The sequence below is a fragment of the Triticum aestivum genome, chromosome 7B (assembly GCF_018294505.1).
Source record: "Triticum aestivum cultivar Chinese Spring chromosome 7B, IWGSC CS RefSeq v2.1, whole genome shotgun sequence".
Lineage (NCBI taxonomy): Eukaryota > Viridiplantae > Streptophyta > Magnoliopsida > Poales > Poaceae > Triticum > Triticum aestivum.
Window position 1 is genome coordinate 625,798,845 of NC_057813.1, and position 15,548 is coordinate 625,814,392.

A 15,548-nucleotide genomic window follows, 5' to 3' on the forward strand; every position below is an offset into this window, starting at 1 on the left:
ATATACTACTTCCTTACAACTTCTTGTGAGTCACACTGCCTTGTACTACAAATTCTGTTTTTGCTTACTAGCTAGCTAGATGTTAATAATTAAGTGTATACGGTTTACAGTAGTTGATTAATTTTATGCACATGCCCGCTTAATTAAGACATGCAAACGTCTGCACATGTAGTTTCCACTGGATCTTGTTAGTCATTAAAGTTGACAAAGGAATAGTTGAAGTACTAGACTCACTACTTAAAGAAGATAAAGACTACACCATCGTGAAGGGGATAGTCAACGGGTAATTACAATCATTATTAACTATATCTCGGCCTATTATTAGTTCGTCATTTCCTGATATGACTATTTAATAACCCCTTTATTAATTTTCTTTGCCGGCGGGCAGGGCTTGGGCAAAGTTCATCAAGGTGACTCCAGGCAAATGGCCAAAAATCGACCAAAGGAAAGTAATTAAGTAGTACTAGCTAGCTACCATCTTTTTAATTCTTGTTTCAATACCATTAATTAATTATCATGCTTGATTAATCAATATCTAATTCAATTCCATTCTCGTAAAGGCCCTGAAGCAGGCGCAGGGGAATGATCTGTGTGCATTCTATGTTTGCAAGAACATTCGCATGATGGCGTCCGAAAGGAGCAGATTTCAAAGACAGGACTGTGTACGTTTGTCAGAACACTATTCACATCATTATTGATATCTAGTCACACAACTAATACACATGCATATTGATCTCCTTCTTAACAGTTCAGAGAGGTGCGGGATAAGCTCCTACCAGTGGACCGCATACTAGCACTTCAAGAGGAAATAGCCGGATTTTTGCTCGACCGGGTCATAGATCCCAAAGGAGAATACTATTACCCGGTACCGCCCCCATGAACCACTTGTCATCGTGCTCCGAAGGCACCAAGGCAACATGTAGGAGAAATTGTATATGTATATACATGTGTATGTGTGAATAATTAATGGTGTTGGTTGTGAGATATTCGATGATATATATTTATATATAGGTGCGGTTCTACGTACGAGAAAATCTATTTATATATATGCATAACGTGTACAATTTGTAGTATCGTGAAATACCAGCAAACAAAAAAGAATTAAATGGAAAATAAAGCCACCCCCCCCCCAAACCTTTAGTACCGGTTGGTGTTACCAACCGGTACTAATGTCCTACACGAACCCGGGCCTGGCTCGTGCCACGTGGTGACACTTTAGTGTCGGTTCGTGACGAACCAGTACTAAAGGGGGGGCTTTAGTCCCCACTCTTTAGAGCCAGTTGCCGAACCGGCACTAAAGGCCGTTATGAACCGGCACTAAAGGCCGGTTCTACACTAGTGTATTGTACACAATCGTACTGAACATGTAGAGAAAAAGAGAAGATTGTTGCGTGGGAATATAATGTCATGCTGACGCCGCTCCATGGTGGGCAAAGTGCCCCCCCCCCCGTCCCGCCATTCCAGATTGTACTCCAGAGGAAGATAACTGTTCAGATGGGAATTCATAGGGAGCCGACCACTCCTATTTACCACTTGAGGTGTTTGCTCTAACCTGGCATGCTGATGTTGGTCATATCATGCATATGGCGCCTCGCATTGCTTACATTATACCTCTCATATGTCATCAGCTTAGTTTAGATTTGCTTTGTGTGAATGCCACCTGTTTGGTTTCTATATCATCCTCCCACCGTTCCAAAATATTTGTCTTTTTAGAGATTTCGACAAGTGACTACATACGGAGCAAAATGAGTGAATCTACACTCTAAAATATGTCTATATACATATGTATGTGGTAGTCCATTTGAAATCTCTAAAAAAGACAAATATTTAGGAACGCAGGGAGTATATGGGAATTATGCAATGCCATCTTCTTTAGCCAAGCATCATATACGTGAATCATGCAATGCCATCCTGTTTAGCAAGTCATCGTATATGTGAATTGTATCATGCCATATTTTTTCATAATGTATTCCATTTGTCAACAATTTTTATACATTCATCTACTCTTCCTGTGCATCAGCCATTTGAGTCGGTCATGGGAATATCTGGAGTGAAAACAAGGTCTTCTGAGCAGTCAGTGCTACCTGTCGATGCAGATTTCATGTTGGTTATAGATAGATCCTCATAGGAGGATTTAGAGAGAGATGAGTAGTCGTATCCCCCCCCCGAGGTGCATGCTCTAACTTGGCAGGGTTATATTGCTCATATCATGCATATGGTGTCTTGCATTGCCATGCCATCTGCTTAGATAAGACATCCTTTGTGTGAATGCCTCTTGTTTGCTTTTTATATCAGATATGTAAATTATGCAACGCCATGTTTTTCGGCCAGTTATCATATATGTGAATTATGCACTGCCATGTAGCCTGGCATCATATATGTGAATTATCTCATCGCATCTTTTTTTCATTAGGTATTCCATTTGTCGACAATCTATGTATATTGAACTACTCTTCATGTGTATCAGCCATTTGAGCCGGTTATGGAAAAATTAGGAGTGAAAACAATGTCTTTAGAGCAGGCAATGGTACCTGTTGAAGCATATATCTCGATGGTTACAGGGAGCTCCTCAGAGGAGGACTCAGAGACAGATGACCAGTCCTATATCCCACCTGAGGTGTATGCTCTAAGTTGCAATGTTCATATTTCTCATATCATGCATATGGTGTCTTGCATTGCTTAGTTTAGACACCATATGCACAATATTGAATTCCATCTGCTTAGTTTAGAGAGCATATATGCGAGTGTCGGCTGCTTAGCATATGAGTCAATCATGTCAATTGTATCATGGCATCATGTATACTTAGACAACATGTGTATGTGAATTATTTCATCCCAACCTATTTTAGAAAGACATCATATAGTTTTGTCATGTCATCCTTTTTAGATAATCATCATATGTTGAATTATGCCATTATATCCTGTTAAGTTATTTATCATATATCTGAAACTGTGTCATGCTATCATGTTTAGTTAGGCATCATATATGTGAAATTGTGTCATGCTGTCATGTTTGGTTAGACAACATATATGTGAATTACAACATCTATCTATCATACAATGTATGTACGTTCAATTTCTTTTCATGTTTATTAGCCATTTAAATTGGAGGGGGTGATAGCAGTATCTAAGGGAGCAAAAACCCGTTCTTCATAAAAGACAGTGCTACCCATCGATGTAGATAGAACCATGGTTGTACTGGACCACAAACTAGCTCCACCACACATAATCGAGACTCTTCCAGATTGCACACTTACACCGTTGGGCAGCGAACCAACTACAACCCATCTAACCCCAACCCCAGCAGATATTAACCCACTTCTAGTTGATAAAGCACCATGTCCACCATAGAGTACCCCCACACGAGCACTTTGTAAAGCAACTGCAGTGCCCAAAGCACGAAGACCACAACAGCGAACCAAAACTCCACGTTTAAAGCAGAAGATCAACTGTTCTCAGGTCAGATTCCGTAGCTATGGTCCATACTCCTTTGTTGTTGCATCACTGTATTTACTCATACCAACTACTTTCAAATTTGAAGGATCCAATTGAAACTCCAATGGCGCAACAGGTATGTTTTAAACCTATTTCTTTAACTAGATTGTTGTTCTAACTTCTTGTTCTATGTTGATTTCAGTTTCAGTTGTATAAACAGTTATGTTCTCATGTGATGCACATTACAAGTGTTGGCAATGTTGTGTAGTTTCTCACACTTATATTCTGTCTATGTTGTTGTGTCTTAAAAATATATGAGTTTAACAGTGTCTCTATCTTGATTTGGCAACATAAACTAGAATGATATGGACAATACAGTGACCATAGTACATAGATATATGTTTGTTTCATGTTGTTATCCTATCCACCTTACTACTGGACCGGTTTACCAAAATGAGTTTCATATACTACATGCTAAACATGTGATGTGTCTGCATGTTTCTCTTGTAGTATGCAAACAGAATATTGGAGAAGAGCACCCCACTATGCAATGGTAGAGAAAGTAATGCAGATAAGGTTCAAGATAGTGAGATAGCCTTGTTGGCCTCCAAGAAAGGTGATAAAAACGATCTTGTAGATAGTGAGAAAACCCCATAGTCCTGCGTTGATGTAGTGTTCGAGTTACTGGCCAGTACCGCTGGCACAAGCTCTTCGCACTCGCTGCCTGAATCACTTCGGCCTCTTCAGTCTCAGCTACAAGATGAAACGCATCAGTCAGCTGTGCTGCAGCAAGAAGCCGAAGGACTGAGGAAGTCCCTACAGAATTTAGATGCATACTTTCTTGTGCAACAACAAGTGCTGGAGGATTTAAACACCAAACAAGAATAATAAGCGTGCTAAGAATCTTGCCAGCATTATGGGTACCCATGATATTGTTTCTTGAGATCTTCTGAAGTGGTTTCAGTTCTGGACTTGTTTTGCTGTGGCATTTATTTGCACAGGACACCAACTTTCACAACCATTGTATATGATATGGTGCTTTGTTCCCTATATTTGCACTGGTGGCGAACTTTGATGTCCAATGTATGTAATATGTGTAATAGTTGTGATAGCCTAGAGTAAGTTGCTTGCTTATTTATTTCCTTCTTGTCTTATTTATTTGTTTGCTTGTAGTCAGTGCAGTCCTTTTTCGTTGGTTTGGCCGCAATAACCTATTTTTTAAAACTAGGCCACAATAACCATGGACTACATATTTACTGTAGTTACCATGGGCCTCCTATGGGCCGTAGAAACAATGGGCCTTGTAAGGGCCATAGAAACAATGGTCCTTGTAAGGGCCGTAGAAACAATAGGCCTTCTACGGTTCGTACCATCTATGGGTCGTATGATCGATTGGCCAAACATGGGCCAATAATAGACCGCATAATGGGTCGTTAACGGGCTAGATTTGAAATCGTCCGTTCATGGGCCGACAATAATAGGCCGTTGCTAATCGTACGTATCTGATGATGCTATGAAAACGGCCCAACGAATTAACAGGCCGCAAACGGGCCGATTGTAACCACGGGCTGAATTTGGCCCACAAGCAAAAAAGGCCAGTAATGGGCCATAAGTAACCGAATGCTGGAAATAAGCCCGAGAATAAATGGGCCCTGAGAAGGCAGAAAGATAACAAGGGTTGGAGACGACCCAATGGAATAATGGGCCATTAGTGGGTATGAAGCGATACATTGTTCATTGCGGGCCAGATTCACTATGGGCCGTTAATGGGCCAAGATTTACAAATGGCCTCATATGGGCTGAAAGACATCATGGGCCATAAATGGTCCAGAAGTTACAATGGGCTAGAATCATATTGGACGGCCTAGATGAAGCTACTGGGCTTAATTCTGATAGGCCATAATGGGCCGTGAGTTAGCGGGTCGTAAATGGGCTATATAGGAACATGCTTTCCGTGGGTCGTCCCGTCAAACGGGCTAGCCTTTTCACCGGAATGGGCCTCTATTGGGCCATGCCATGTGTCAACCTATCATAGGCGCCTCTTGTTTAATGAATGGATGACATATATCCCAACGGCGAGCCAACACATGTTTCCTCCGGCCAATGAGAATTTTACACATGGAAAATCCTCATTAGTCCGGCCTGTTAGCGGGTTATTAGATCCAAAACCGGACCCGATAGCTTAACGCGTCCCGTTACGGTGGATGCCACATGTCGGTCACCCTTGACGAAAGCACTTCTATGACGCGTGATTTATCGCCATGGAAGTGGACACTTCCGAGATGATAATTTTGGTAATGTCATGGAACACTTCTACGACAGCACAGGTATGACTATCTTTATTCTGTCATAAAATTGGCATGTATGTACATTCATGACAGAAAACGTGACCTACTGTGACAAACACGTATCATCACGGAAGTGTATTTTTTTTGTAGTGATAGGATAAAACTTCTGATGAAATTCCAATTTCAATTGGTTGTAGTTCCATGACCCAATATCATCCAATATCCTATACCATGGCAATGCCTTTCCCTTCAAAGATAAAGGGAAGACCTTCTTCTTGACAACATCCTCAGGCATACCCGCAAGTTTAAATAATCCACAAACTTCATCCACATAGATTAGGTGCATATCAGGATGTAATGTTCCATCTCCTGCATAAGGATTAGCTAGCAGTTTCTCTATCATACCCAAAGGAATTTCGTAATAAATATTTTCAGTAGGTGCAACAGGTTGAGGAGCAACTCTTTTCTCTTCTGGTCGAGGTGAAGATACCCCGAACAAGCACCTCAAAGGATTATTTTCCATAGTAACAAGTGACAGTAAATTTCAGCACACTATATGAACGTTTCCGTACCAAATTCCACTTGCCAAAGGCGCTTCACTCCTCGGCAACGACACCAAAAAAGATTCTTGATGACCCACAAGTATAGGGGATCTATCATAGTCCTTTCGATAAGTAAGAGTGTCGAACCCAATGAGGAGCATAAGGAAATGACAAGTGGTTTTCAGCAAGGTGTTCTCTGCAAGCACTGAAATTATCGGTGACAAATAGTTTTGTGATGAGATAAATCATAACGGGTAACAAGTAAATAATGTAACTAATATACAGCAAGGTGGCCCAATCCTTTTTGTAGCAAAGGACAAGCCTGGACGAACTCTTATATAAAGCAAAGCACTCCCGAGGACACATGGGAATTGTTGTCAAGCTAGTTTTCATCATGCTCATATGATTCACGTTCGTTACGTTGGTACTTGGATATGTGGGTGAACCGGTGCTTGGATGTTGCCCTTCTTCGGACAAGCCTCCCACTTATGATTAACCCCTCTCACAAGCATCTGCAACTACGAAAGAAGAATTAAGGTAAACCTAACCATAGCAAACACAACTAAGAATTAAGGTAAACGAAGAAACGCATAAACTAGGGTTTAAGCTTCTGTCACTCTGGCAACCCATCATCTACCTATTACTTCCCAATGCCTTCCCCTAGGCCCAAATAATGGTGAAGTGTCATGTAGTCGATGTTCACCTAACACCACTAGAGGAGAGACAACATACATCTCAACATATCGAACGAATACCAAATTCAGATGATTACTTATAACAAGACTTCTCCCATGTCCTCAGGAAAAAACATAACTACTCACAAAACATATTTATGATCAAGATCAGTGGAGTATTAATTATTGTTAAGGATCTGAAAATATAATTTTGCACTAGATAAACCAACTAGCATCAACTACAAAGAGTAATCAACACTACTAGCAACCCACAGGTACCAATCTAAGGTTTTGGGACCAAGATCGAATACAAGAGATGAAGTAGGGTTTGAAAGGAGATGGTGCTGGTGAAGATGTTGATGGAGATTGACCCCCTCTCGATGAGAGGATCGATGGTGATGATGATGATGATGATTTCCCCCTCCTGGAGGGATGTTTCCGCCGGAGCCCTAGATTGGTTCTGCCCAGGTTCCGCCTCGAGACGGCAGTGCTTCATCCTGAAAACTTCCTTTTGATTTTTTTCTAGGTCAAAACACACCATATAGAAAAAAATGGGCACCGGAGGCCTGCCAGGGGGCCCACAAGGACGGGGGGCGCCCTCCACCCATGTGGCTGGCTGGTGCCCCCCCCCCCCTCTAGTACTTTCTTCGCCCAATATTTTTTGTATATTCCAAAACTCCATGAAGTTTCAGGACTTTTAGAATTGTGCATAATAGGTCTCCTTTTCCAATCAAGAATTCTAGTTGTCGGTATTCTCCCTCTTCATGTAAACCTTATAAAATAATAGAGAGAAGGCATAAGTATTGTGATATAATGTGTAACAGCAGCCCATAATGCAATAAATGTCAATATAAAAGCATGATGCAAAATGGACGTATCAGATCGATACACAATAGCTCTAATTTATCAATTCAATGTAGGCATGCATTCCGTATATAGTCATACATGGTTACAATAAGAACTTGTATAACATATTTTGTCCTACCCTCCCATGGCAACGGGGTGATGTATACTACACAACCTTCTTCTTGTAGACGTTGTTGGGCCTCCAGGTGCAGAGGTTTGTAGGACAGTAGCAAATTTCCCTCAAGTGGATGACCAAGGTTTATCAATCCGTGGGAGGCATAGGATGGAGATGGTCTCTCTCAAACAACCCTGCAACCAAATAACAAAGAGTCTCTTGTGTCCCAAACACACCCAATAGAATGGCAAATTGTATAGGTGCACTAGTTCGGTGAAAAGATGGTTATACAAGTGCAATATGGATGGTAGATATAGGTTTTTGTAATCAAAAAATAGAAAAACAGCAAGGTAACTAATGATAAAAGTGAGCACAAATGATATTGAAATGCTTCGAAACAAGGCCTAGGGTTTATACTTTCACTAGTGCAAGTTCTCTCAACAATAATAACATAACTGGATCATTTAACTATCCCTCAACATTCAACAAAGAGTCACTCGAAAGTCACTAATAGCGGACAATAAACGAAGAGATTATTGTAGGGTACGAAACCACCTCAAAGTTATCCTTTCTGATCGATCTATTCAAGAGTCCGTAGTAAAATAACATGAAGTTATTCCTTCCGTTCAATCTATCCTAGAGTTCGTACTAGAATAACACCTTAAGACACAAATCAACCAAAACCCTATTGTCACCTAGATACTCCAATGTCACCTCAAGTATCCGTGGGTATGATTATACGATATGCATCACACAATCTCAGATTCAACTATTCAAACCAACACAAAGTACTTCAAAGATTGCCCCAAAGTTTCTACCAGAGAGTCAAGACGAAAACGTGTGCCAACCCCTATGCATAAGTTCACAAGGTCACTGAACCCGCAAGTTGATCACCAAAACATACATCAAGTAGATCACGTGACTATCACATTATCACCACAGATAAGCACATGCAAGAAATACATCAAGTGTTCTCAAATCCTTAAAGACTCAATCCGATAAGTTAACTTCAAATGGAGAACTCAATCCATTAAAAGAGAGTAGAGGGGGGGAAACATCATAAGATACAACTATAATAGCAAAGCTCGCAGTACATCATGATCGTGCCAAATCAAGAACACGAGAGAGAGAGAGAGAGAGAGAGAGAGAGATCAAACACATAGCTACTAGTACATACCCTTAGCCCCGAGGGTGAACTACTCCCTCCTCGTCATGGAGAACGTCTGGATGATGAAGATGGCCACCGGTGAGGGATCCCCCCTCCGGCAGGGTGCCAGAACAGGGTCCCGATTGGTTTGTGGTGGCTACAGAGGCTTGCGGCGGCGGAACTCCTGATCTATTGTGCTCCTGGATGTTTTTGGGGTATATGGGTATACATAGGAGGAAGAAGTAGGTCGGTGGAGCTGCGAGGGGCCCACGAGGGTGGGGGCGCGCCCAGGGGGGCAGGCGCGCCTCCCTGCCTCGTGGCCTCCTTGCTTCTTTATTGACGTCCACTCCAAGTCCTCTGGATCACGTTTGTTCCAAAAATCACTCTCCCGAAGGTTTCATTCTGTTTGGATTCCGTTTGATATTCCTTTTCTGAGAAACACAGAAATAGGCAAAAAAATAGAAATTTTGATTGGGCCTCCGGTTAATAGGTTAGTCCCAAAAATGATATAAAAGTGTATAATAAAGCACATTAAACATCCAAAACAGATAATATAATAGCATGGAACAATCAAAAATTATAGATACATTGGAGACGTATCAAGCATCCCCAAGCTTAATTCCTGCTCGTCCTCGAGTAGGTAAATGATAAAAACAGAATTTTTGATGTGGAATGCTACCTAACATAATTTCAATGTAATTCTCTTTATTGTGGCATGAATGTTCAGATCCAAAAGATTCAAGATAAAAGTTTAATATTGACATAAAAATAGTAATACTTCAAGCAGGCTAGCCAAGCAGTTTATTTCTATCAAAGCAACATAGCCAAAGAAAGCTTATCCCTACAAAATCATATAGTTTGGCCATGCTTCATTTTCGCCACACAAAATGCTCCCATCATGCACAACCCTGGTTTTTGCGAAGAAATTGGTTCATAATTTTTAATGCGCTTCAGCCTTTTCAACCCTCACGCAATACATGAGCGTAATCCATGGACATAGCACTATGGGTGGAGTAGAGTATGATGATAGGTATTATGTGAGAAAACAAAAAAGGAGAATGTCTCACATTGACACGTCTAATCAACGGGCTATGGAGATGCCCATTAATTGATGTCAATACGAGGAGTAGGGATTGCCATGCAACGTATGCACTAGAGCTATAAATGTATGAAAGCTCATCAATAATAAACTAAGTGGGTGTGCATCCAACTTGCCTACTCATGAAGACCTAGGGTATTTTGAGGAGGCCCATCATTGGAATATACAAGCCAAGTACTATAATGAAAATTTCCCACTAGCATATGAAGGAGACAACATAGGAGACTCTCTATCATGAAGATCATGGTGCTACTTCGAAGCACAAGTGTGGTAAAAGGATAGTAACATTGTCCCTTCTCTCTTTTTCTCTCATTTTTTTTATTTTTTTTTGGTGGGCTTCTTTGGCCTCCTTTTTTTATTTGGGCTTCTTTGGCCTCTTTTATTTTTCATAAAGTCCGGAGAATCATCACAACTTGTGAGGGAATCATTGCTTCCATCATCCTTTCCTCACATGGGACAATGCTCTTATAATGTAAAACATCACAGTTCTATTTATTTACAACTCAAGAATTACAACTCATTACTTAGGACAAAATATGACTCTATGTGAATGCCTCCAGCGGTGTACTGGGATATGCAATGAATCAAGAGCGACATGTATGAAAGAATTATAAAGTTGGCTTTGCCACAAATACGATGTCAACTACATGATCATGCAAAGCAATATGGCAATGATGGAGCATGTCATAATAAACGTAACGGTGGAAAGTTGCATGGCAATATATCTTGGAATGGCTAGGGAAATGCCATAATAGGTAGGTATGGTGGCTGTTCTGAGGAAGATATAAGGAGGTTTATGTGTGATAGAGCGTATCATATCACGGGGTTCGGATGCACTGGCGAAGTTTGCACCAACTCTCAAGGCGAGAAAGGGAAATGCATGGTACCGTAGAGGCTAGAAAATTGTGGAAGGGTAAGAGTGCGTATAATCCATGGACTCATAATAGTCATAAAGAACTCATATACTTATAGCAAAAGTTTATTAGCCCTCGAAGGAAAGTACTACTACGCATGCTCCTTGGGGAAGGGTTGGTAGGAGTTAACCATCGCGCGATCCCGACCTCCACTCATAAGGAAGGCAATCAAAGAACACCCCATGCTTCAAATTTGTCACACAACGTTCACCATACGTGCATGCTACGGGACTTGCCAACTTTAACACAAGTATTTCTTAATTTCATAATTACCAAACTAGCATGACTCCAACATTACCACCTATATATCTCAAAACAATTATCAAGTATCAAATTTATCATAGTGTTTAATGCACTCCATATGAAAGTTTTTATTTTACCCAACTTGGATACCCATCATATTAGGACTATTTTATAACCAAAGAAAATTACCATGCTGTTCTAAAAGACTCTCAAAACAATATAAGTGAAGCATGTGAGATCAATAATTTCTATAAACTAAAACCACCACCGTGCTCTGAAAGATATAAGTGAAGCACTAGAGCAAACGACAAACTACTCCAAAAGATATAAGTGAAGATCAATGAGTAGTCGAATAGTTATGCAACTATGTGAAGACTCTCTAACATTTAAGAATTTCAAATCTTGGTATTTTATTCAACGAGAAAGCTAAACAAAATAAAATGACACTCCAAGAAAAACACATATCATGTGGTGAATAAAAATATAGCTCCAAGTAAAGTTACCGATGAACGAAGACGAAAGAGGGGATGCCTTCCGGGGCATCCCCAATATTAGGCTCTTGGTTGCCCTTGAATATTACCTTGGGGTGCCTCGGGCATCCCCAAGCTTAGGCTCTTGCCACTCCTTATTCCATAGTCCATCGAATCTTTACCAAAACTTGAAAACTTCACAACACAAAACTCAACTGAAAACTCGTAAGCTCCGTTAGTATAAGAAAATAAAACCACCACTTAGGTACTGTTGTGAACTCATTCTAAATTCACATTTGTGTAATATATACTGTATTCCAACTTCTCTATGGTTCATACCCTCCGATACTACTCATAGATTCATCAAAATAAGCAAACAACACAATGAAAACAGAATCTGTCAAAAACAGAACAGTCTGTAGTAATCTGTATCATTCGAATACTTCTGTAACTACAAATATTCTGAAATAAATTGGTGGACCTGGGAATTTTTCTATTAATCATATGCAAAAATAATCAACCTAAAAGCACTCTCCAGTAAAAAATGGCAGCTAATCTCGTGAGCGCAAAAGTTTCTGTCTTTTACAGCAAGATCGCATAGACTTCACCCAAGTCTTCCCAAAAGTTCTACTTGGCACAAACACTAATTAAAACATAAAACCACATCTAAACATAGGCTAGATGAATTATTTATTACTAAACAGTAGCAAAAAGAAAAGAACAAAAATAAAATTGGGTTGCCTCCCAAAAAGCGCTAACGTTTAACGCCCCTAGCTAGGCATGATGATTTCAATGATGCTCACATAAAAGATAAGAACTGAAACATAAAGAAAGCATCATGGATAATATGACTAGCACATTTAAGTCTAACCCACTTCCTATGCATAGGTATTTTGTGAGCAAACAATTTATGGGAACAATAATCAACTAGCATAGGAAGGCTAAACAAGCATAAATTCAAAACTTTAAGCACATAGAGAGGAAACTTGATATTATTGCAATTCCTACAAGCATATATTCCTCCCTCATAATAATTTTAAGTAGCATCATGAATGAATACAACAATATAACCATCACATAAAGCATTCTTTTCATGATCTACAAGCATAGAAAATTTACTACTCTCCACATAAGCAAATTTCTACTCATGAATAGTAGTGGGAGAAAACTCAACAAAATAATTGTCATGTGAGGCATAGTCCAATTGAAAAATAAAATCATGATGACAAGTTTCATGGTTATCATTATTCTTAATAGCACACAAGTCATCACAATAATCATCATAGATATCAACTTTGTTCTCATAATCAATTGGAACCTCTTCCGAAATAGTGGATTCATCACTAAATAAAGTCATGACCTCTCCAAATCCACTTTCATAATTATCACAATAATATTCAACATCCTCCAAAATAATGGGATCATTACTTCCTAAAGTTGACACTCTTCCAAACCCACTTTCATCAATATAATCATCATAAATAGGAGACATGCTTTCATCATAATAAATATTCTCATGAAAACTTGGGGGACTAAACATATCATCTTCATCAAACATAGCATCCCCAAGCTTGTGGCTTTGCATATCATTAACATCACTAGTCGTCAACCCGTGCATCGGCATGGGCTAGTGATTTGCACATTTTTATATATTGAAATAGAACGAGGAAAAATATGTATATATTTATTTGTATCAACAATTTATATACAAATGGCATGATAGGACAGAAAACGATATTATTAATGTTCGGTCCAAGAGTAGGAATACAACCTTACCGTACGCATGCACAATATTGAAAGTGCGTTATATAGACTAGAGGGGGGGGTGAATAGGCGATTTTTATGAATTCTTCACTGAGGAATTTGCTGGTGAGGAAATTCCTAAATGAAGAACTACTTGCAGCGGAATAAGTACTCAGAAAGGAACATAACAGAACACAAGCATGGTCATCATGATGAATTGAAGAAAAGCACAGAGTACAGAAAGCATAAACACAGGATAACACAAGAAAGAAGACGAACAGACTGAAGAAATAGAGCTGAGGAAATTTAGAAAGTCTTTAGTCAAAGTCTTCAAACAGATATGAACAGGCACACAACAACATACATGAGGAATTTAAAGAGTTGAGGAAATAGAACCAGTTAGCTCGGTGAACACAATGATTTGGTAGACCAGTTCCAACTGCTGTCTCAGTTGTACATCTGGTTGGAGCGGCTGAGTATTTAAACTCGAGGACACACAGTCCTCACCGTATTCTCCTTGAGCTAAGGTCACACAGACCTCGCCCAATCACTCGTGGTAAGTCTTCAGGTGACTTCTGAACCTTCACAAACACGGTCACTCAGCGATCCACAATTTCTCTTGGATGCTCTAGACCTTGACGCCAAACCATCTGGAAGAAGCACAGTCTTCAAAGGAAACAAGTGTCGGATCCACGCAGGATCAATCTCTTAAGTGATGCTCAATCACTTGGGGTTTTGTAGGTTTGGGTTTGGTATTTCCTCACTTGATGATTTTCACTCAAAGTCCTCAGAGGATGGGTTGCTCTCAAATGACAAGTGTCAGTTTCTCTCAGAGCAGCCAACCAACTAGTGGTTGTAGGGGCGGCTATTTATAGCCTAGGGAGCAGCCCGACATGATAAGACATAAATGCCCTTGTCTGATATGACCGTTAGGTGGGTAGATATTTTGGGACAGCTGGTGCGTAGCACAGCAACGGTCGGAATATTTGAGGTTCGAATTCCTCAGGGCTATCATGTTCCTCACTTGGTAGGCAATCCGCACTGGCGAATTCCTAACTCTTCAGTCAGAACAAATTCCTCAGAGACCAGAACAACTTCATCTCCGTAACTAAAGAATATGGCTGAACTGTGCGAGATTTCCAATGGCTTCACTCGAAGGGATTGGTAGATGTAGGATTTGAGTTGAGCATCACATGGAAATTTCTCCTTAGTATTTCCTCGACCCCCTTTAACAGTACGGTGTTTCCTATGACTCAAGAAAGAGAAAATGAAACTATGAAAACAAAAATTCTTTGCGCTTCATGTTCCTCAAATGAATATCAAGTCTTCAAGGTCACACCAATTTCTTCACTTTCAAAGTCTTCAGAAAGTCTTCAGATATCCAAAGTCTTCAGTCGAAGAACTTCATTTTCAGGGGTTGACTTTCTCTGTAAATATCAAACTCCTCATAGACTTATAGACTAGTGTACACTCATGAACGCATCAGTCTGTTAACCTATAAGTCTTCAATACACCAAAATCACTAAGGGGCACTAGATGCACTTACAATCTCCCCCTTTTTGGTGATTGATGACAACATAGGTTAAGTTTTCAACGGGGATAAATATGTGAAGTGTAAATACTGATATTGAGGAATTTGATTGCAAGATATAGAAGAACTCCCCCTGAAGATGTGCATCGTGAGGAATTTTCTTTTGAAGCAACGCACACTTGAAGAGTATAATCATGGAGATCTCCCCTATATCTTGTAATTCATACACGCATTTGACATATAATATGAGGAATTTGAAATGCATGATGAAATATGGTGACTGATGTAATTCAACATGTGTGCATTAACATTAATTAGGAATAAGCATGCAGAAGAACACAGCAAAAGTATCAAGCCACCATAGAGTTTAAGATTACAACTCGATCCAGCAAAGTCATCAGAAGAACGAAAGTGGTAACTTAGCAAAAAAACGCCCATATAAATAGACCCGCTTGAAGACTAACTCAAATCCCCCCCCCTCCTTTGTCATCGAAGACCAAA